The 22,860-nt window shown below is 38.1% G+C and overlaps 1 long non-coding RNA gene across 1 annotated transcript in view; it reads right to left on the bottom strand.

Annotated features, from left to right (window-relative positions):
- The window catches only part of LOC126503602 (uncharacterized), a 560,452-nt gene that overhangs the window by 379,489 nt on the left and 158,103 nt on the right, over positions 1-22,860 (bottom strand). The gene's annotated exons all lie outside the window — the stretch shown is intronic.

Genomic DNA, 22,860 nt, shown 5'->3' with positions numbered 1-22,860 from the left:
ACAATGAACATTGAGACATTTAACTATAATACTGAATCTTGGGTAGGAGAAACAATTTCCAAAGGAATGAGGAGACATCAAAATGCCAAATGTTTTAATTGTGGTAGAATAAAACATCTGAGAAGGGATTGTAGACAATGAATTTCTAGAAATAATATTTCCTCTGGGAATGACAAAAATAGGAGTACTCAGCCTTCAGTTATATGTAGAAGGTGTGGCAAAGGTCAACATTAGACCAATGAATGCAGATCAATAAAACACAGACAAGGCAACCCAATATCATCAGGAAACTCCTTAAGGGGCCTCTCGCGGATCCCAATCCAAAAAGAAATTCACCAAAATGGAATGCTCAATAGTCCTACCTTGTGCCAATAATTTGTAAGTCAACCATTGGAAATGATACATAAAAAGTTTCCAAAATCTATAATTTACTGTTATATGGATGGCATTTTGCTACCTGATTCAAACATAGATATTTTAGAATGAATGTTTGAAGAAGTAAAGAAAGTTTTGCCAAAATGGGGATTATAAATTGCTCCTGAAAAAATACAGAGAGGAGATTCTGTCAATTACCTAGGTTATAAAATAGGTTTACAGAAAATTAGAACACAAAAGGCACAGATTAGGAGAGACCGATAGCAGACTCTGAATGACTATCAAGAATTGTAGGAGACATTTCCAGTCTATGACCAGGTGTTGGGATTACACTAGATATAATAGTTTATTTAAACAAAACCTTAGATGGTGACAAAGACTTAAATAGTACCAAAGAATTAACAGCTAAAGCAGAAAAGGAATTGATTGTTGTTGAAGAAAAATTACAGGAGGCACATGTAGATAGGGTGAATCTAAATCTTAATTGCATTCTAATCACATTGCCTTCCAGAATTTCCCTCACAGGAATTTTAATGCAAAGGAAATATATTAGCTTAGAATAGATATTTCTACCACATAAACCAAGTAAAAAATTGAAAACATATGTGGAAAAGTCTCTGAATTAATTATAAAGGAAACTAAGACTTTGTCAACTAGCAGGTATAGACCCAGCAGAGATTATAGTGCCTTTTACTTCTGATGAAATAAAATTATAGGAAGACAATGAACCTTAGCAAAGAGTTTGTGCTAATTATTTATGAGGGATTAATAGAAATTATCCCAAAAGTGATAGAATTAACCTTATAAAGAGAACTACCTGGATCTTTCCCTGCATTGTACAGGACACACCAATAACTGCAGCCTGTACATTCTATACTGATGCAAATAAATGAGGAAAGGCAGGTTACAAATCAGAAGATTTAAGTACAATGAAATAAACCCCTTATAATTCTGTCAAAAGGCAGAATTATATGTTATTCTCACGGTGCTATGGGATTTTAAAGAACATCTTCATATAGTTACTGATTTACAATATGCAGAGTTATTTTGCATATTAAAACCACTGAATTTATACCAGATGATACAGAATTGACTTCATTATTCATACAGGTTCAAGATATAATCAGAAATAGGCTCTATCCCATTTACATAACACACATCTGATCCCATACAGGTCTACTAGGTCCTCTAGCACAACGTAATGCAGAAATTGATCAATTACTGATTGGAAATGTGTTGAAAGTCTCAGAATTCCCTAAGAAACATCATGTCAATAGCAAATGTTTAAAGAAAGAGTTTTCTATTACATGACAACAAGCTAAGGAGATTATGAGGAGATGTCCTACTTGCTCTTTCTATAACCAAACATCATTGCCTTCAGGGACTAACTCAAAGGGTACTCAAAGGAGTGAAATCTGGCAGATGGATGTGTTCGTGCTATAGGCAGTCTTACAGCCAGTGTTACTGGCCCACTGGGGCATGGCCTCTTATACTATTTATGCCAATGTAGAGCATGTGTCTGGCCTCTTTTCTGGCTACAGGATTTGGTCTCTGATCTCTGTTCCAGCAGAGGATTCAGATTTGTGAGTCTACCCCTAAATAAATAACCATCTATTTCTCAATTCTGGTCTAGTGTGGGATTTCTTTTAAGCATCCTCTTCATTTGACACCCAACATGGCTAACTAAAATGGCATTTAAATAACGTAGGGTTCTATTGAACTGAGACATGATTGCTCTTGGCAGCACAGATCTATTCCTGAGAGAATATTGAGCACTAAAGACACTCCACATGGAGCTTGTTTTCTTTTTGGCAAAACTGGCCTTTGGGCAAGGAACTGCCCATGCCTCAAACATTGACAAGGTACATGGTATTCAGACATGGATAAGCAAGACTGTCAAATCTTGCCATGACAGAGTAAGACAGTTTTGAAAAGTTCCCTGCCTCTAAAAATGGTCTGTCAGTTATTCTAGGCCTTAGCCAAAGTTGGTAGATTCAATGTTGCAAATGAGACTATGGGTGATTGCCCAGGTAGCCAGATGTCTCTATCATGTGTTGCACATTTTGGAAGTTGCTTGATTGCACTTCCTGCTTACTCAAGTAATACTATTTCCCTTCTCAGATCTTCGATGGGGTTCAAGACTAGATAGTTGTATTTACTTTCCTCTCATGACTTGGCCAAGATATTTATTATACAAGATGTAAACTCATTAAAATAGGATAATTATTGAAACATTTATTGCATGTTTCTTGCTTGATATTGTTTATGCTGGTTTTAATTCTAATTTTTATACCTGATATTTGTTCTTATTGTATATAACTTTGTATTAAGCTTAGAACTTTCTTAGTTAAACAAAAGGGGAAGATGCAGTAGGAATTTCTACCACCAGTAGCCTTTAAGTTACCTGCCCACTTGGGCATGGCCTCTTATGCTATATATGCTGATGTGAAGCACGATTCTGGCCTCTTTCCCTGCTGCTGAATTCAGTTACTGTTCCCTGTTCGAGCAGAGGATTGGTATCTGTGAGTCTACCCCTAAATAAATAACCTTTTATTATGCTCAATTTTGAGCTAGGGTGGGATTTCTTTTTTAGCATCCTTCTTCAGTTGATAATATGCCATAGCCCTCACTACAATTTTATTTATAAAAACATTAAAACATGTAGAGCATTGCAATTGAATTGAAAGTACAAGTCAGCCCTTTCATATTAATTTGTTCTACTTCTACCCTTGAGGTGACGAAGTGAGGGATGGCTATAGAGATCTGGAAATTACATGCTCTATTATTTAATTCTAATGCGTTTATTTCATTTCACTTAACTTAATTAATTTTACATTTCATTAAGAATAAAGCATGTTATTTGTGAGCAGAAAGTAGTTGATATATATGTACATAAACATTCATTCTTACTTTAGTTCTAAGTATGCATGTCATGAGTACCTTCATTTGCAGAGTACTGATCATTTTCTGTAAGTTTATTGAACTAAGAAACTTCTTGGAGTTAAGGTGACTGTGATAATTAACTGTTTCTTAAAAGAATAGAATCTGAACACGAAGACAGGTTCATTGGCTTTACAAAGTGCATTCATTCCAGGCTGCACTGAAGCATTAGTGAAGATGAGAAGTCAGACAAGCATTAAGACATCATAATTCCTGTTGTAGTCACTTTGTCTCAGTGTCCAGCAAGAACAGTATTTTATACAAAGACTAATGCCTTGTACCATACCTAGTTTAGTAGTGGTGAGTTTTCTTTGCAGAAGAGGATGATTTATAAAGACTGGAAGAAAATGGTAAAAAAAAAAGTTCAAACTGTGCATTTTAATTTTAATAAGAGAACAAGGGGTTTCCTTAGCACAAAAAAAATCTAGCTTTTATTTACTTAGTGATTGACTGAGTGAAAGGATATTAAGCTAAAACCCAGAGTTACACAGTGTCCTCAGGAAAGATATACATTGGTGAATAATTAGTCAACCATCATCCTTGACTTTAGAAAGTTTAACAGGGGGAAGAAGAATTAAACAAGCACACCCAAATTACGTAACAGGTGAACAGTTACTTATTAAAAAATTAGCATATGTCACAATAGTAAAAATACTGAAGCTTAAAAATCAGCATGAAACAAAGCTAGAAGGAAGATAGAGTAGAAGCACCAGGAATCTTTCTTTACCATTAAGCTACAACTGAAGAAGCATAAGCAGAAACAGAATCTTCCTATGCAACATTCTGGACCTGTGGAGTCTATTGTAGGTAGGGAAGTTCCTTGGGAAGTCTTGGGTAGTAAACTGTGCTCAGCTTCATTTAATCTTAATCCATAACAGGGTAGCATATATCCATATACATGCTGGGAGTGATATGCACACATCTTAAGGGAGACAGGACAGAAAATAAGGATGCATATATATTAGTTCTCCCATCCTTATTGTTGTTTTATGATCTCATGATGCCCTCCAAAGTGTGTAATCATTTTTAGAATCCCACTTCTTTGGCTGACGTAAGTTCTAGTTTCTGGGCTGGAATTAAGTATCTTTTCTCCTTCATTTTTTCCTTCTCTTTTAAAGCCAATTGTTTAAAGTCTAGGATATTCAAAAACAAGCACAGAAGAATTTAGAATATACTATAGATGTTCTAGACAGACAAAGACTTTTAAAAGAAGGATCTAAATTTACATTTCAAGCTATACCTCAAACAAAGACAACAGAAAAGTAACAAACTCTGAAGAGGCAGAAACTTGGATCTACAGAACTATATTAATGGAAATATCCAGTCTTCAGAAGGAAAAAAAAAAGGAAAAAGCAAAATCCCAAGGTATACAAAAAAAAAAAAAATACACAGTCTACTAAAAGGAAAGTAAATCTACTAGATCCTTACCTGATCAAGGCTACTGTTCTGGCATCTTCTAAACAACTGTTACAAAATGACCAAACATCTTACTCTAGTCACAAAATAGCCAAGTAATATGTGAGTGAAGTGGAAAATCAAAGGAGATAAAAACAAAAATAGGGTAAACAATTCTATTCCCTGAAGAACACACAACTCACGTAGAAATTTCACTGGGGAGATTTTAAAGATTTGAAAACTGGAAGAAGAACAGGTCAGAGGATTTGAAAACTATCTAATTAAAATAATAAAATATGAGAAAGAAATATAAAGATAAGTGAACAGATCTTGATTTTGTGGGACATCAAACATCAATGCACAGATTTAGAAATTTAAGGAAAGTAGAAAGGGTGCTGATGTTATTCAATAAAATAATGACTGAAAATTTTTCAGATTTGGCAAAAGTCGTGAATATACATATGTAAGAATTTAAGTTTACTCCAAGCAGGAAAATCTCAAAGAAGATACCGCACATGGCGATCAAGACATTTAAAGGCATTCTTCAAAGGAACAGAAGACAATTGATTCCTCACATAACAGGGATCCCAACAAGGCTATTAGAAAATTTCTCACCAGAAATATTGTATGACGGAGAGTAAGGGTTAATATTCTTAAAGTGCTGAAGTTCATAGAACTGGCAACTAAGAATCTTATTTTGACAAATCTGTCCATCAAAAGTGAACATTTGGTGTGTATTTTCTTCTGTATTTTTCTGACCAGCATATTCTCAATTAAATCATACTGAGATTTAACTGTAATTATTGACCTAAAAGTCAGATATGAGAATGCAACTCCTGACAAAGTCATAAGGTAGAGGGACTCACCTGCCATCATATAATTTTTTGAAAGAGAAAATTCTTAGAGTCACATATCTGAAAACCTTATGTCATTTTCAGGAGCCAAGATATTCCTCTGCAGGGCCTTGATCTTTCTGAATCTTTGTTACATAACTGCAAGGTTTCAGCCTGATTCTAGGTTTAGAATCTTTTTGTACTTGAGAGACAGGTGAACTACAAAAGAATGTTTTTGCTTTCATGCTTAACCTCTAACTTGCTACAAATTCTTACAATCTCTGTAGGGATCAATCTAACTTAATCATGTATAAACCTGTTATTTTCATAAGTCTTGTGTTTCTTAGAAATATGTCTGATTCCTGAATCATTACACCAAAAAGGGCAAAAGACGATAAATTTTTAGTAGTTTTTGATGAATTTTCAGTAATTTGATTGTCACTTTTACCAGAGACTATCTGCACCAAATTCTTTTTTGATCAACTTTTTTTTTTAATTTGAGAATTTCACACAATAATATTTTGTACTTGTGTCTTTTCCACAGCTCATTCCCTCAACTGCCTCCCTCAAATTCAAATTGATTATATCTTCTCAAATGCCTATATAATGTCTACATAAATATATGTATATTATGTATCTATGTATATACATGGTTCCTCACATACACACACATATGTACACACATATAAAATATGTTCACACACAAGCACACAGAGTCCAATTAGTGTTGTCCTTATTTGCCTGTTTAAGGATGATGACTTAGGATTGGGATCTTGTTCCTGGAAGAAGAAGAAGAAGAAGAAGAAGAAGAAGAAGAAGAAGAAGAAGAAGAAGAAGAAGAAGAAGAAGAAGAAGACGACGACGACGACGACAACGACGACGACTCAATGGTCATTGACTTTAGCTCTTCATCCATGGGTGAAGCCTTGTGAAATATCTTCCATCCATGTTGGCATGTTGGCTGGTATCATCTTTGCAAGTCATGTGCAAGGAATAATATTGTTGAGAATTCATAGAATCAACATTCCCTGTCCTGTTGAAATGAAATGATCATTCAGCAGCTATCACAGTCCCCAGACACTTACAGTGTCGTCTTCTACGATGCTTCTGGAGTCTTAGGTGTAGCTTGTGTTATAGATGTTCCAGGTGGATCTGGGAACAGAATGGCCACTTATTCTCTGGACTTTAACTTGGTGTGGATCTCTCTTATAGTCTCTATCTTCTTGATAAAATTTCTTTGATAAGATGAGAGAGCTGCATGTATTTATGGATATAAGGATCAGCATTTATATGGATTTGGAATCTATATTACTTGGATTTTATCTTCTCTCCCAGACAGGTGGAGTGATCCAGTCCTCAAGCCTCATCCTACTTCCATTATCTCCAACTATTCTCAATAACATTTTTTATTAGTTTCAACCTCAAGGAAGCATAAGCTGAACTGAGTCAGATATGCAGGAAACATATCGAAGGGAAGTCCCATTGTAAGTCAAATAGTGAAGGAAAATAATTAACTCATCCCAGGCTGTGATGTGATGTTGATATCTACGGGATGAAAGAGGGAAGGAAAAGAGAATTCTCAGAGCTCATCATATTTGTGACTCACATTAAAGTGGGTGGGAATTTCTCAAGCAGAGGTTGTATGTTGTAGAGTTCAATATTAGATGTAATATTCTGGTTCCAATCTTCTGGCAGTCTGGCTATCAGCGAGTTCTATAGGAGATCCTTTGGAGATCCAAAGAGACGTATCTCTTTGTGCATTGATTTGAAAATACGTCTTGAAAGTGAAAACAGGAATATATTCGGGATTCATGAAAATGACAAACAGTCAGGTTAACTAGCTTCTGACTAGTGTGGAGACTGGAAAGCCAAATATGTCAGTTGTCCAACGTTATTGCAACTAGAAGAAAGTGTTTACCCAGTTCACTGGCAGTTCCTGAAATGTGCAGCAGATATCTCTAGGAAATCCTATTAGTTTACAAAAGTTGCAAACTAATTATTGCCAAAGATGAAGAGTCTGCATGAAGGATTTAGGCTTATTGCAATCAGATTGCTGTTATATGATATTAATAGACATTGATTGATTTAAGTATTTATAATTGGGTGCTATGATATCCATCGGATTTAGATTCATTTTTGGATGCTGTTGTTTGTTTATTTGTTAGCTGGATAAGTAAATCAGTTTAACAGAATTGAGATTCCCTAGCCAGATTTATGATTCTATGTGAATTTTATATTTCCAGTGATGCCATAACAAATCAGCAAGGAAAAGAGGAATAAATTTGCTTCCGACATCAGGATTTAAGGGAAGGAAATGTTACTCCATACAGTACATAATGAATTAACTCAACCAGGATTATAATAAATAGCATAAGGAGGAGGGGAGGGATTAGGAACTAGGACTGGTATTTAAAATGAGAAAGGATGGTTTTTTAAAAAAAAATAATTAATTTCTAAGCCCTTAGCTTCTATAGTTCTATCACCTCCCAGTAGCATATTTAATTTTTCAATTGATCAGTGAGTTAAATTATTGATTTTGACAGAGGCCTCATGATCTGACCAGGAAAATTCTCACTAATGTGTAACAGTTTACTCTGCAATTAAAACATTCCTTCCTATAGGGTAGCTCTTGAAGCAGGAAGGTAAATGGCTCAAAATATCTTCAGAAAGTCCCTGACATTGACTAAACTTTTTAGGACTCCCCTAGAGTAATTAACCAAACTGCTGAGAGTCACTGTCAAAAAAAAAACAACCTGCAAAGAAGACTCTGAGGCAAGACCACAATTGTCTGTAAGAAGCAGAAACCAGCCAAGCTGCCTACAAGAGCGTTAGACCAACTGAGTCATTTGGAAAGGACCCTCTCCAATCTGTTGAGCTACCTGTAAATGGAGCTGTATGTTCTAGGTTCCCAGATTTTGAGTGCAGTCACTCATGCTGGGGTAGACTTTGGTGATACAGCTGTCTTTGAGTCCTTTTTGCTCCTGTAAGTAAATCTTCACCTATATTAACCTAGTAAAACTAATGGTTCACCAAGTTGGTGATACCCATGCTTCAATCTGCCTGTGGTCTTCCTCCATGGGGTGAGTTGTGTGTTGAGTATTTCCAAAAAGAACTTGCCACATGATACTCAAGACATACTTTAGTAATTTCCTAAATTTCTCTCTATTAAATAAAGTTGACAAAAAAATAGGCATCAGAAGTCCCTTATGACACCAAAAGAGATCTTCTCAAACAATACTTAAACAAAGATCTTAACAAAGTCATAATTATCCCTAACATGGCAGAATTATCCTACACATAATCAAAAATACACTGTGTCTTCTACAAAGTTAGCTGTCCCAGTATTGCTCAGAAGTTCATGTCTAATGCTTCTTCTGCTATTCTCTTAGCTATGAATCCTAATAAAAATCAAAACTGAGGGCTTAAGAGATGTCTCAGTGGGCACAACACTAGCCTCAAAAGCATGAGGACTAGAGTTCAGATCTCCAGAACCCATGTAAAGCTGAGTAGGCATGAGAGCTACCTGTAATTCCAGAGCTTGGAAGGAAAAAAAAAATAGAGGATTTGTGGAGCAGGTTGGCTAGCTAGAGTAGCTAGATTTGGGAATCTCTGAAGTCAGAAAAAGACCCTGCCTTAGGAAATAAACCATAATAAGGGACGGCACCATACACATATACACATAAAGGAAAAAAAATCCTTATTTCTATATGAAGCCTCATGGTTACCTTTCTGTCTGTATTCTACCCACCTTTTAGTCTTGTAAACTGCTCCAAGAAGTTCCCAGGAGCTTCTGCTTGGAGCCTTTACTCCACTGCTCCACCCATTTTTAACTTCTCCCACTAAACAGTTCCAACAACTTCTGAACATTAGCTATCATCACAGAAACAACCTCACTTCTCAGGATCTCAGCATCTTGTGTTAGTCACTCTTCCTATCACTATGAAATAGACCTGGAACATTTTGAAGGAAGGTGATTCACTTTGGCTCATGGTTTCAGAGGTTCCAGCCACTGGCAGCTTGTCCTATCTGGCCAATGGCAACATCCATCATGGCATGGTATAAAAATGCTGCTAATCTTATGTATTAAAGTTAGCAGTCAACAGATTGGAGAGTGTCTTTTCCAAATGACTCAGTTGGTCTAAAACTCTTCTAGGCAGCGTGGCTGGTTTCTGATTCTTCCATGCAGCTGTGCTCTGGTTTTAGGAGTCTTCTTTGCAAGTTTGCTTTTCTGAGAGTGACTCTCAGCAGCTTTGTTGCTTACTCGAGGAGGCACCCAGAAAATTCAATTCAGTCAGTTTCAGGGACTTCCTGTAAGTCACAAAAAATACTGGTGTACAAAGGGAAATTAATCGGTAACATTTTTCCCCTAGGGCATTCTCCTAGTGACATAATTCCTCTGAGTTTCTGACACTTCACAATAATGTCATCAGATTAGAAATCCATCAGTAGATTAATCCATTGATGATGTTAAGGATACAATCACTTCTATGGCTTTTTGTCAACCTTACACGATTTAGACTTATCTGAGAAGAGAAACCTTGATTTGAAAAATGCTTTCATCAGATTGCCTGTAGAAAAGTCTGCAGGGCATTTTCTTGATTAGTGATTGAAATGAGAATGCCCTGGTCACTCTTGGAGAGGCGGTCTTGGGTGGCATAAGAAAGTAGGCTGAGAAAACCAGGGTGAGCAAGCCTGTCAGCAACATTCTTTTATGGCTTCTGCTTTGGTTCCTGCTTCTATGTTGTGCTGCCTTGAGTTCCTGCCATGAAAAACATTCAACCAAAAACAACAACAACAACAAAACAATAAAAAACAAACGAAAACCCTTTCGTCCCCAAGTTGCTTTTGTTTGTAGTATTTTATCACAACAATAGAAACTTAACTACAAGTTTGTTAAACTTAACTTGACTCTTTGCAACACTCCAGCATTAGGACTTTCAATACATTAGCTGCAGTGTGTGTGTGTGTGTGTGTGTGTGTGTGTGTGTGCGTGTTTCTGTGAAGTGGACAACAGCTAGAGCATAGGAAAGATACAAGAAAGACAAGTGGATGCAAAAGGATGGAGCTCTGTGAAAATGAGATTCACTCACCCATTGTCAAAGCTCATATGACCAGAGAATAAGAAGTTCCGTTTCTTCACGCAAAGTATAATTGGGTCTAAACAAGATTATTGTATGATTTGAATTTGATGAAATCATGGAACTGAGAAATGGAAATCAAGGTAGAGTTCCACTGCTGTCTACTTATGAGACACTCGACAAGTTTCTTCACCAACCTAATTTTCAGTTTTCTCAACTACAGCACGAAGAAGATAATAACTGTGTCATTGTCATCGTGACATAATTTCTCTAAGCAAATAATGTAAAGAAGAATGCTTGCTAGAAAAATGCATTCAAAATATTACTAAGGTAATCAGGAAGCAATATGTCTGAATTCTAAAGGTTTTTAGACACACTCAGATAAGCACGGTAAAACAAAATAAAACTACACAACTCACTACCTATCCATGGCCTATTTTAGGTGTTAACCTAAAATTTCTGAACATCTTTGTCTCCAATAAATGCAGATTTTTTTTTGGGTCAAGCCTCTCTTTTGTTCCTCATTTTGTGTCAGTCCACAGTACTGAGCTTACTGTGTGGATGTCAAAACTGCCTTTGTTCTAGGCATTTGGTGTATGTTACTCTGCAGGGGAGAGACTGTTATATCCATTTTAATCTGAGGAAATGGATGTTCAAGAAGTTTAAATAATTGTCTCAAGACACCCAGTTATTAAGGAATGAGATAGGATATAAACCTTGATATTTCTAACTGCAAATTCATGCTATGTAAAGAAATAAATTAAGTTGTATTTAATTCCTCTGGTGAATTTCTTATGTAACAAGCCTAAGTTTATAGCCTGAATCTTGTCCCATAGCTCCATGCATTACCCCATGTCTGCCAGGCTGTCCTCTGGCCCATCTCCATTAAAAGATAAGGATGCTTCCAGGTGACTTACCTAATTATAAGAACTGATACACTATATACTAACCACAGAGGAGGAAAACACATCCTACTGTCTCCACAGTTTGATTTGTTGCTTAATAAACCTGGTCACAGAAAACCAAGAATATTAATATAGTTTGAATTAAAACCCTAAAGGTACCTGGGGTCCACAATTAGTTATGCTACCCAGTGAAATCATGAAATTCTATAGTACAACTGGTTCTAGCATGTGCTGAACTTCTCTTGCCCCTGATAGTATTGGACTCTACAGGGTGTTTTATTAAGTTACTTTTAACTATTTAAGTAAACTATATGAAATGATTTCTAGAAAAGATAGTGGGGAGGTTTTACTTGAGGGCCAAGTGGTTCCTACAAGATAAAACTCCTCTCACACGTAAGTATGTATAGTAAGTGGTGGAGTTGAAACTTCAGCAACCAAGCATGGGACAGAAGCAGTAGATGGTAAGGAGCTGGATGGCCTGGAGGAAGGGCTTGCTTTTCAGTTTTTGAGAGCAGTCTAAAGTCAATGCCGTCTTGGAGCTTACATGAAGAAAGCTTACATGCATAATGGAACAAACTATTAAAAAGGCACAAATGAACCCTCCCACCTTCTGGCCAAAGGAATAAGAGGACAGAGACCCAGAAACCACAGCGAATGGGAAGTCAGAAAGAAGGCCCAAGAGGAGGGGAGGAGGAGAGAGAGAAACCGCTAAACTCAAATGTCAACTTTGTTCATGTTTCCTGGGTTATGAGCAACAGAAAAGGGAGAGGGGCGGATTCTAGTCAAAGGAAGTAACAAAGGTAAGGTAAAACCCGAGCTTTCCCTCAAGAGCCAACGCTTTCAGTTAGAGATGAATCCCATTAAGTGTCCGATAGCAGAAAGGAAGGAAACAAGCAAGCAAACAAAATCCCATTTCGCTGGATCATAACAGAACCTGAGCTTCCAAATATAACACTGACATGTTTAGGAAATGATAATTTTTAAAAAAAATTCCTAGCAGATAACAACCAGGGATGCTACCTATTACCAAGAGGAAAGCAACCATGAGCCAGTTTTAGAGCAATTAGTCCTAGTATTGCCTGACAAAGGTTTTAAAGCGATGATTGTAATTATACTCAAAGAACTGAAGTGGCTGGGCCTGCAAGGAATTTTAAAGCAGGAAATCTCAGCAGAGTAATACAAAAATGAATTTTTCAACAGGATTTTTAAAAGTCGAACTGTATTGGATAAGTCAAAAGGGAACCACTATGGGTAAAATAAATGTGTCTCAGGTTTACGGTTCTCGTGCCTCTTAGGTCTTAGGAATAAGCGGAAAAGTAAAGAACAAATGCGACCACACCTCACTGGGCATGGAGGAAGCCGCGGCATAGACTGCACACCCTGTGGATGGAGAGCGGCAGGACTTGATGAGTGTGCCACTGCAATAGTTTTCCTTTGCCTAGGATGCTGTTTCCAAAATCATATTCCCTGAGATGGCAAGAAACATTTCTCGAAAAAAATATGTGGAATGTGTAAGCTATAGGATTTGAAAATATAGTTTTTTTATTTTATTTTACTAATTTATTAGATTTTTACAAAATACCAATCCAAGTTCCCACTCCCTTCCCTCCTCCCATTCCCTCCACATTCTTTTCCACCCCACCCCCATCCAATCCTCAGAGATGGTAAGGCACATTGCTTTGGGGGAAGGTCCCAGGCCCTCCCTACTATATCTAGGCTGAGCAAGGTATTCATCCAAAGAGACTAGGATCCCAAAAAGCCAGTAATGCAGTAGGGATAAATCCTGGCCACAGTCTGCCCCAGCAATTCAACTGTTCACCACATTCAGAGGGACTAGTTTGGTCCTATGCTTCTTGCTTCTTCCTTCCCTGTCTGGCTGGAGTTGGTGAGCTCCTATTAGCTCAGGTAAACTGTTTCAGTGGGTGAACCCATCATGGTCTTGACCTCTTTGCTCATATTATTATTCCTTCTACTCTTCAACTGGACTTTGTGAGCTTAGTCCGGTGCTCCAGTGTGGGTCTCTGCCTCTGTTTCCATCACTTGCTGGATGAAGGTTCTATGTAATATTTAAGATATTCCTCAGTCTGACTAGAGGGCAAGTCAAGATCGGTCCCCCTCTCCTCTAGATGCAAATGTGTGATAGGAGTCTCCAAAAAGCAGAATTCAACCCAGAATTTATACATAATCCAACTCGGACCTCGTCTATGCCAGGACCCATAAGGAAGCTAACATTCTACAGTACAATAAAAATCCTATCTTATCACCATGGAATTCAAGAGTCTCTGCCACTCACTTCCATCCTTTCAAATCCATGAGTAGATTGAATCCACCTTCCATGAATCTTTGTTTTTAAAGATGGATTTATTTGTATGAATGCTCGTCCTGCATGGCTGTATGTGCACCACCTGTCTGCCTTGTGTCTGTAGAGGTGAGAGCATTGGATCTTCTGGAACTGGAGTCACAGACAGTTGTGAACTACTGTGTGGTTGCTGAGAATCAAACCTGAGTCCTCTACAAGAGCAGCAAGTGCTCCTAACCACCAAGCTGTTGCTCCAGCCCCACATTCATGATTCTTGATAACATTCTGACCCAGAGGACTGTACGCCAAGAACAGTAAAGCAATCTGCTCCATCATTCCAAAGCACATTTATTTTATTGCCCGTGTGATTTCCTTTCTGTCATGTCCTACATCAATTTTGTCCTTCTCTGAAGGGTGTAAGTTTTGCATGACTTGTACTTTTTCTTTTTTAAAATTTATTTTACATACAAACCACAGTTTCCCCTCCCATTCCTGCCCCCCCCCCACTCCTCTTGTCCACTCCTTCTTCAAACTGTGGGCAACAAAATTCCATGGCTGAATGAAAAGGAAACAGTGGTTCTCAGCTTTCCTAATGCTGTGACCCTTCAACATAGTTCCTCATGTTGTGGTGACCCCCAACCATAAAATTATTTTGTTGCTACTTCCTAACTGTAATTTTGCTACAGTTTTGAATTGGGATGCATCATCTGGTATGTGACCCATACGAGAGGGTCATTCGACCCCCAGAGGCATTGCAGCCCACAGGTTGAAAGCCACAGCACTAATGCTATTGAAAGCTGGCTTGGAAATCTTTAAGCACTCTCTTTGGTAGTTTCTAGTCTTAGGATTCATGGCATTTATTATTCAACCTATGTTGGAAAAAGTTTCTTAAGAAGTTTTTTGCTTTGTTCGTTACTCTATAATTTATAATCTTTTTTTTTCTTCTCGAATTTCAACATGTACTCAAGCCACCCATGATTTCTGTTGAACTTGCTTTCAGGAAAACTGTGTTTCTAATGAAGTTAGCTATATTGGTCACATTGTAGCAAAACTTTCAGAACAACGCAAAACTGTGAGAAAAGGCTCAATGACCAACGGCTTCTGAACACTGATCACCATCACAATTGGCACAGTTCTGCAGCAGTGTGGATGGCGGGAGTCTGAGACGTGTTGTATGGGTGTTAATGCAGTTTTAAAAATTAATTTCAGCAATCAGGGTACCCTGTCCTTGGATTGAGAGAGGGGGAGGGAAATGGAGGGCGGTGGCGGGAAAGAGACAGAAATCTTTAATAAATAAATAAATAAATAAACAAACAAACAAACAAAAAATTCTTAAGCAGGAAGCTGGGACAAATGCTTGTAATTCCAGCATTGAGGAGTCTAAGGCAGGAGGATTGGGGCTGAGGGTGGAGTGGGGGATAGGGAGTTAGAGCCTTTATGAGCTGCACAGGCAGCCTGTGTCTCAAACAAGAAGGAAGCCTGATAAACCGGACGATAGGCATGCGTATAAAACTAGATTTTCTTGGTGGGGCTATTTTGTTCTTTGCATTAATTTAGTAAAATGTTCAAATCTTCTCACTGGAGTCACACCTGAGTACCCAAGCATCTCCTGCAGAGACACTCTCTAATAGTAAACATCGAAAACTCACCTTCAAAAAAATTAATTTCAGCAAATTATTTTTTTATTTTTTATTTTCACGCGCGCGCGCGTGTGTGTGTGTGTGTGTGTGTGTGTGTGTGTGTGTGTGTTTGTGTGTGGTGTTAGTGACAGTTCGTGGGAGATCGAACTCTGGTTGTCAGGCAACAAATCAAGTGCTCTTAGCCACTGAAACATAGTGCCAGCCCCCATGAACTTCTTTGGTGAAAAAAGTATCTATACTATGACAAAAATAGGTGGCATGTAAAACAAAATTTGGGAAAGAATTTTATTATGAGAAGATATTTAAGGAATAAATCCATCTATATTTTTATGTAATTCCTCAGTTCCTATATCTGCTAGTAAACAGACTATTTTCTCAGATTTTTATCTCTGAATAATCAAATACCAGCTGTCCCTTCATATTTATAAGTTCCACATCTATGGATTAAAATAAATGTGCATAAAAATCTTCAGAAAAATAAATCTGTACTAAGAATGTTCAGAATTTTTTCTTGTCATTATTATATAAAATTAGGGGACAATTCACTTAATTTGATTATCTCTAGTCTCAATAAAATAGTATCTGTTTTCTCTCATCTGAGGTTCCATATTAGGCTTCCTTGAGTTTTGTTTGACATTTCAAATGTTGAGTCCGAGGACATATATCTGTGTCAGATAGTCCCTTAACTAGGAAAGATTGCCATTCCATCAGAAACACTGATAAAAATGAAGAAATCCTCATTCAAAAGATGCCTAAATTCTTCATTAACTCTGGGTTATCCCTCAGGTTAACCCTGTGTTATTAGTCACTTTTCTGTTGATGTCATACCACCAGGTTGAACACAAGCAATAACTATAAGGAAGAGTTTATTTGTGCTAATAATTCCAGAAGAATTCGTAATGTCCAGGGAGGAATGTCAGCTGCCAGAAGGAGCAGGAAGCTGAGAGGTTACGTCTCTAGCCACATGTAGATATGTAGATAAGCAGATAGAATGAACTAGAAGTGGGGAGAGGCTATGAACTCTCAAAACCCACCTCCAGTAACATAGTTGATTCAGCAATGCTGCCACAATTCCCACAAATAGTGCCTCTAATTGAGGACCAAGAACTCAATTCCCTGCACCTATGGGGGTCATTTCTCGTTGAAACCACCATGTCTTCCCCTCCCCCCCTTTTCAGGTGAACATACTCTTAAGAGAGAGGATCATCAGGGCTGTTACACAGAGAAACCCTGTCTTGAAAAACCAGAGACAGAGAAAGAGAGAGAGAGAGAGAGAGAGAGAGAGAGAGAGAGAGAGAGAAGCATTGTCTTGCAACCATAGTCTAGTAGAGAAGAGTTGCCATGCTCGTTTGTTTCCCCAAAGATACAGAAGTCCGTTAATAAAATAAATGTTACTATTACCCGACATGTCTATAAGTAGCCATAGGGATGTGCCCCTTGACCTTCCCAGTACTCTCATAATAAAGCTAAGCATGGGTTACCTTCATTATTAATAGAACAAATTATGGCAGATAGAACAAGTTACTTGTTTAAGACCTCTGTCTATTGAGAGACCCGAAATTGACAAACTTCTCTTATGCCCTAAATACTTTCAATGTCTGATTCCTTAACCCTGTTTTACAAATAAGAAAATGGGTCATTTGTGCAAAGCCCCCATTGGAAAATGATGAAGCTGTGACTCAAGTGATTCCAGACCCTCTAGTGTGGGGGACTCTGGCATTTCTTCATCTGTTGGAGATATGGGCAGCAGTGGGCCTTGAGAATGACAAGGAGAATTTAATAATGAAGAAAAGATCAGACCCCTGCTAGAGAGGAGTTTCTTTTCTGCAGAAGTTTGCTCGGGACCAGCTCAGCATTGCATTCCCATGGCTCCTTATTTTATTTTATTTTTTTGGCCTTCTAAGTATGAGGTATAATACCTTGTACAAAATGGTATTATTAACATCTCATGACTCCTTAATGTCTCTTAATGAAACACTTTTTCACAGGGTACATTTTCACATCATTCATCTTAGTAAAATTCTGAGGGCTTTTTTTTTTTAAAGCATATAACATGAAATCTCCATTTGAGAGTGAATGAGTGAGAACACAGTGCCCAAACTTTCATTATTTGGAGTCTCAGATAAGATCCTAAGCAAAACCAGTAGTCGGCAGAGGAAGAAAACAAAAGCTTCCAGTGTTTTAAAAAGAAAACTGTATAGAGGGTTCTTTGACAAACTAGGCACCTAGATCTAGAGGAATAGAGAGTGGGCAGACCAAGAGCATCCACAGACCACACTGGCTGTCAATTCACTCGCACACAGCAGGCTCAGAGCAGATATCCTGTTTCTCAGCTCAGAATATCCTTCTAGGAAGAAAAGACTTCCAGCCATCTGCCTAGGAGGCCATCTGCACACCCTCTTAATGTCATCTTGGCATTTCTCGTGAAGTTTCACACTCTATGCGTTAAATATATCTCTATGGATTATTTAAATTGCTACTCGGATTTTGCTGTTATCAAAGTGAAAATCCATATACTGCAACCAATCATTTTCATTTTTCCCATACTCATGCTGCCGTAGGCTTTCTGCTTCCAGAGTAATGTGTTCCAGGTATGAGGCTACATGTTTTCCTTAAAATTAATAATTACAATGCATGCTTACAGTAGTCGTTAGCAATTACTAGTCTTTCACACCTGACATCGTATTAGGGTGTTTGCATGATGTCTGGCTTATTATGTACACCATAACCTAGGAGACAGGCAGAATTTCCCATACTCAGTTGTCCAAAGAAATCAACACTGGAAAGTGACAAAATATAGTCTCTCAACTAAGACCTAGTGGACCAGAATATTTAGAAAAGAAATTGGGAATCTCTGTTTTTTCATAACCTTCCCAGGGAATTGTGAGTTAGTCTCAGGTTAAAATGAACATCGGGGAAAGTTAGGATAATGTTATTTAAACTTTAATCGTCAGAAAACTGAAGCTTGAAGATAAAAATCCTTCACACAAGATAGTGACCAAGTAGTCCTTGACAGCATGCCCTTCAGAGCATCTAAGGGTAGCTCTGGAATTCAGAAGGTGGTCTGATGACCAGCAGGACCAGGCTCACGTGGCAGCTGATGAGGAGTGCACGTGTCTAGGAGCACTCCCCCTACTGGCTGAATTGGAAGCTGCATCGCAATCCGATCCTCATGGGGCAGTTTGGAACAGCTCTTATGTTCCATTTGAACAGGGCACTAAACACTGCATGGGGGGAATGCCTCCTGTAGGCGTTGCCAATAGGCGGCATGAAAGGAACTGGGAAGGTAGGGAGGAAGAGCAGCTGCAGTATTTCCTGCAGAAGCAGCAGTAAGCACAAGGAATTTGAGGCAGGTTATTTGCTCCAGACTCTTGGTCATGCTACAGTGAACTGCACGGTGGGCAAAGACTTATGGGTTCCTTTCAGGGCATTTGTTCATCTCATAATTCAGCAGCAACAGCAGCAGTTCCAGGGCATAAGTGAGGTTCATGGGCTCTGGCCCAAGGGTATTAAAATTCTCAATTTAGTATTATAATCCTTTCTTTTCTTTACTGCCTTCTAGCACTTTGTTAAGCAATTCCTGGAATCACACTCTGTTCTGCTTAAGAAAGTATAATGTTTCTCTTTTCTTACCTGGCTACTAACCGGGATGATAATATAGTTATTATATGATAACCATGCTTTAGTAAAAGGATAGATTATAAGGTAGAGACTCATCCCCACAACCTACAACTTAACTACGAGTCCATGGACTTAACTAATATCAAATATGTCATAAGATCTATGAAACACTTATGTAAGACACAAAAGAGGCCATTTTGCTTTTCTTTTTCTTACTCACTTGAGAAATCAATGTTGTGAATTTATTTTGTGCTAATCACTGTGCTAGGTTCTGGGAATTCAACAAAAACATAGCTTTACCACCGTCAAAAAGAGATGCACAGGTAATTGCTTATAAGACAGTATGGTAGGGTTGCTAGTGGACTGATTTCTAAGGAAGGGCCGATGTAGCTGTGTTATTGCTGTGACAATGTTGACAAGACAGAGTGAAATGTCACTTAGGGCTGGTACACCTTGGGACAAGAAGTCTTTCCTGAGAAGAAAGCAGTTGCCTCCTGGAAGTTGACCGGCATTGATTACCCTCCTATCTGAAGGCCATGCCTCTGCTCTTCCCTCATTCATCCAACCATCCATTTAGCCATTCACCCTTTCAGCAGCACCTACGACTCTATTATAGTGAGTCTCCCTGATGCCTTGTGAAAAGGGAGTTTGAACAGAATAGGCAGCTTTTCGATCTTGTACAGTTCTGCTTTTAAAGAGACAGTAAATTAGCAAATAAATGCCATTGCACTCTAAAGTGTGCTCTAAATGAAACAACCAAAGTAGTGTGTGTGTGTTGTTGTTGTTGTGTGCGCACACATGAGTGAACAGTTTGCTTGAGACAGCCCTCTATTAGAGAGGACTTTGGAATAGAAGTCACACTCCCTTGTCCTCCAGCAGCTAGTAGATGAGCTGAGTCCTCCAGACAATGCTGCTAAGGGTCAGTTATAAGCACACTGTGAGCCAGAGACTCATGTAAAGCCACATTTTCCCTCCAGCACAGCGTCATCACAGATGGTTTTCGGGATACAGATTCTTTGGGACGGGGATAGAGCGCAATGATCACAGACAACCAAAGGTTGCATCTAAAAGCTCATTTCACTGCTATTTGTTTTGTGTGTGTGTGTGTGTCCATTTAAGCATCCATAAAATGACTCAGCCCGAAAGATTACTGTAACAACTGAATTATGTGTTCAGTGTATATCACCTAGCACATTATCTGGTGGGTCAGTAGTAAATATTCTCAGAATTTTCACTGAAATATCCAACTTTCTGACTTTAATGTCAGAAACTTTTTTTTTTTTACAAAGTGATGGATCTGTCTCAAAAGAGATGGTGGAGAAGGCAGGAGACAGCCTGCTTCTCCTTCACCCACTATGTATTGATAAGAAGTGATAGGAGGCACCGAAGGGTCATCGTTTTGGAAATCTTGCCTTCACAATTTAATAATTACCTCACTAGAATAGCCTTCACTGGTTCTCTGTCAATCATGATTCATTTAGACACTAAGAAAAAGGGTGCATGCATGGGCCCTGAAGTTAGTTGGGAGACTTTCTCCATCTCTGCTCCGATTAGTTTATTATCGTGCATCTCAGAGTTTGAAACAGGATATTATGAAGGAGTGAGAAGACCATTCTTCAGAGAAACTCTGAATCGGAGAAGCCTTGAAAGTCAGACAAACAAAATGGCTAAAGCGTTTTTCCTGACAAGAAGAGACCGTTAATTTGACTTGGCAGCGTAGCTAGACTGTGGGAACCCATAGTTTAGTCAAACAGTACTCAGGTGCTGCTCTGAAGGCATTTTGTTGATGTGGTCATCAGTTGACTTTAAGGAAACCTGATCATCCTTGGCGATGTGAGTGAGCTGTGTTACCAAGTTCTTAAGAATAAACACTGACATTTCCCAGAAAAAAAAAATTCTGAAAAAATTGGATCCTTCTGGAGTTTCTAGCCTCCTGGTTTTTTCTGCAGATGTAACTCCAACTCCAACATAGGAACTCTAGACTCCTTTGGGGGTGTATTCAGATATTAGGAATTCCCTCTCTTCTGAGGAATCAGCCACTCCACTGTTGGAGTGGCTTTCTCTGCTGGAACACCATGTTGCCTCAATACTTGTACCAACAATAGGCTTACAGTAGGACACACCCAGCTGGCCCTCCCTGCTCTGCCTCTTCCCATTGGCTAGTTCCCTTGGCGACTTATTTGATCTCCTTGACCCTTCTTTTCCATCTGGAGGATAAAGATACTGAAATCAACTTTTGGCATTTATTATGTATACAATATTCTGTCTGAAAGCCAGAAGAGGGCACCAAATCTCATTACAGATAGTTGTGAGCCACCATGTGGTTGCCAGGAATTGAACTCAGGACTTTTGAAAAAAGCAGGCAATGCTCTTAACCGCAGAGCCATCTCTCCAGCCCTGACTTCTTCTTTTCTGATGTGTATCCCCTTGATCTCCTTTTGTTGTCTTATTGCTCTAGCTAGGACCTCAAGAACTATATTGAATAGATATGGAGAGAGTGGGCAACCTTATCTTGTTCCTGATTTCAGTGGGATCGCTGTGAGTTTCTCTCCATTTAGTTTGATGTTGATGTTGCTGTATATTAGCTTTATTATGTTTAGGTATGTTCCTTGTATCCCTGTTCTCTCCAAGACCTTTATCATGAAGGGATGTTGTATTTTGTCGATAGCGTTTTCAGCATCTAATGAGATGATCATGTGGTTTTTATTTTTCAGTTTGTTTATATGATCCTACCATTTTCAATGGCGATAGAACTTTAGAAACCCTATTAGACTGTGGGTTTGTGCTAAGAATGCAGTAGCTTGGTTCTGGCATATTTCATAAATGTCTAGATTTAGAACTAGAGAGAGCATTCATTTGGTCAAATTCCTGCCTGCTGTTCAAGCATGAGTACTGGAATTTGGATCTCCAGCACCTAGGAAAATTTAGGTGTACTGCAGTGCAATTTTAGGGCAAGGGAGAGAAACAAGATATTCCTAGTCAAATGGTGAGCTTAGATTCAGGGATTCTGTCTCAAAAAATAGTGCAGAAAGCAATTGAGAAAGACATTTGATGTTGACCTCTGGCCTCACACATGTGAACACGTGTAAACCCCTCCCCACACAAATTTCTAGCCTATTAACCTGAGCTATTTCTGCACACACTCCTTTATTTATTTTTTGAAGACTCCATATCTGCAAAAGTTCTAAACTAAATGCAGATTCTGGAGAAATATGTTCATTTAAGGAATTATTTCCAGAGCTTTGCATGGGAATTGGAACACAGAGTGCACATTTATTAAAGAAATAACTGGTACACATTTGTTCAATGAATAACTGTTTTTAATTAGTGCTAAAGAAAAAATTCTTTATTAAAAATGGAGAATTTAATGAAATCAAGAGAACAAAAGTGACTCATAGCTTCATGCTATGACATATTCCTCCTAAATACTGACAGCCTACTCGTATGTTTGTGTGTTATGAGCTGACTTTCTTCGTGTATGCCTATGTTATGCCTATGTTAAAAGACCACACAACAGCAAAGCATTTTCTAATGTGATTTGAATAGCTATAGAATAAATCATGAAATTGGCTGACTGTACATCATTTAGCAGTATTTATTTGAACAAATGAAACTATTAATCCTATGAAGTGTTTTCAGTTTTTTATATTTATTTTTCACTATTTTAAAGGTCTCCTTATTTATACTATATATAATAGTATAAATAATGAGACTATGTATATATATACATGTATACATATATATATATATATATATATATATATATATATATTC

The sequence above is a fragment of the Alexandromys fortis genome, unplaced genomic scaffold, assembly GCF_014885135.2.
Source record: "Alexandromys fortis isolate MF-2015 unplaced genomic scaffold, M_Fortis_MF-2015_v1.1 scaffold_2_1_26212458, whole genome shotgun sequence".
NCBI lineage: Eukaryota > Metazoa > Chordata > Mammalia > Rodentia > Cricetidae > Alexandromys > Alexandromys fortis.
Note: the sequence above shows the minus strand (reverse complement) of the source record. Positions and strands in the feature narration are given on the sequence as shown.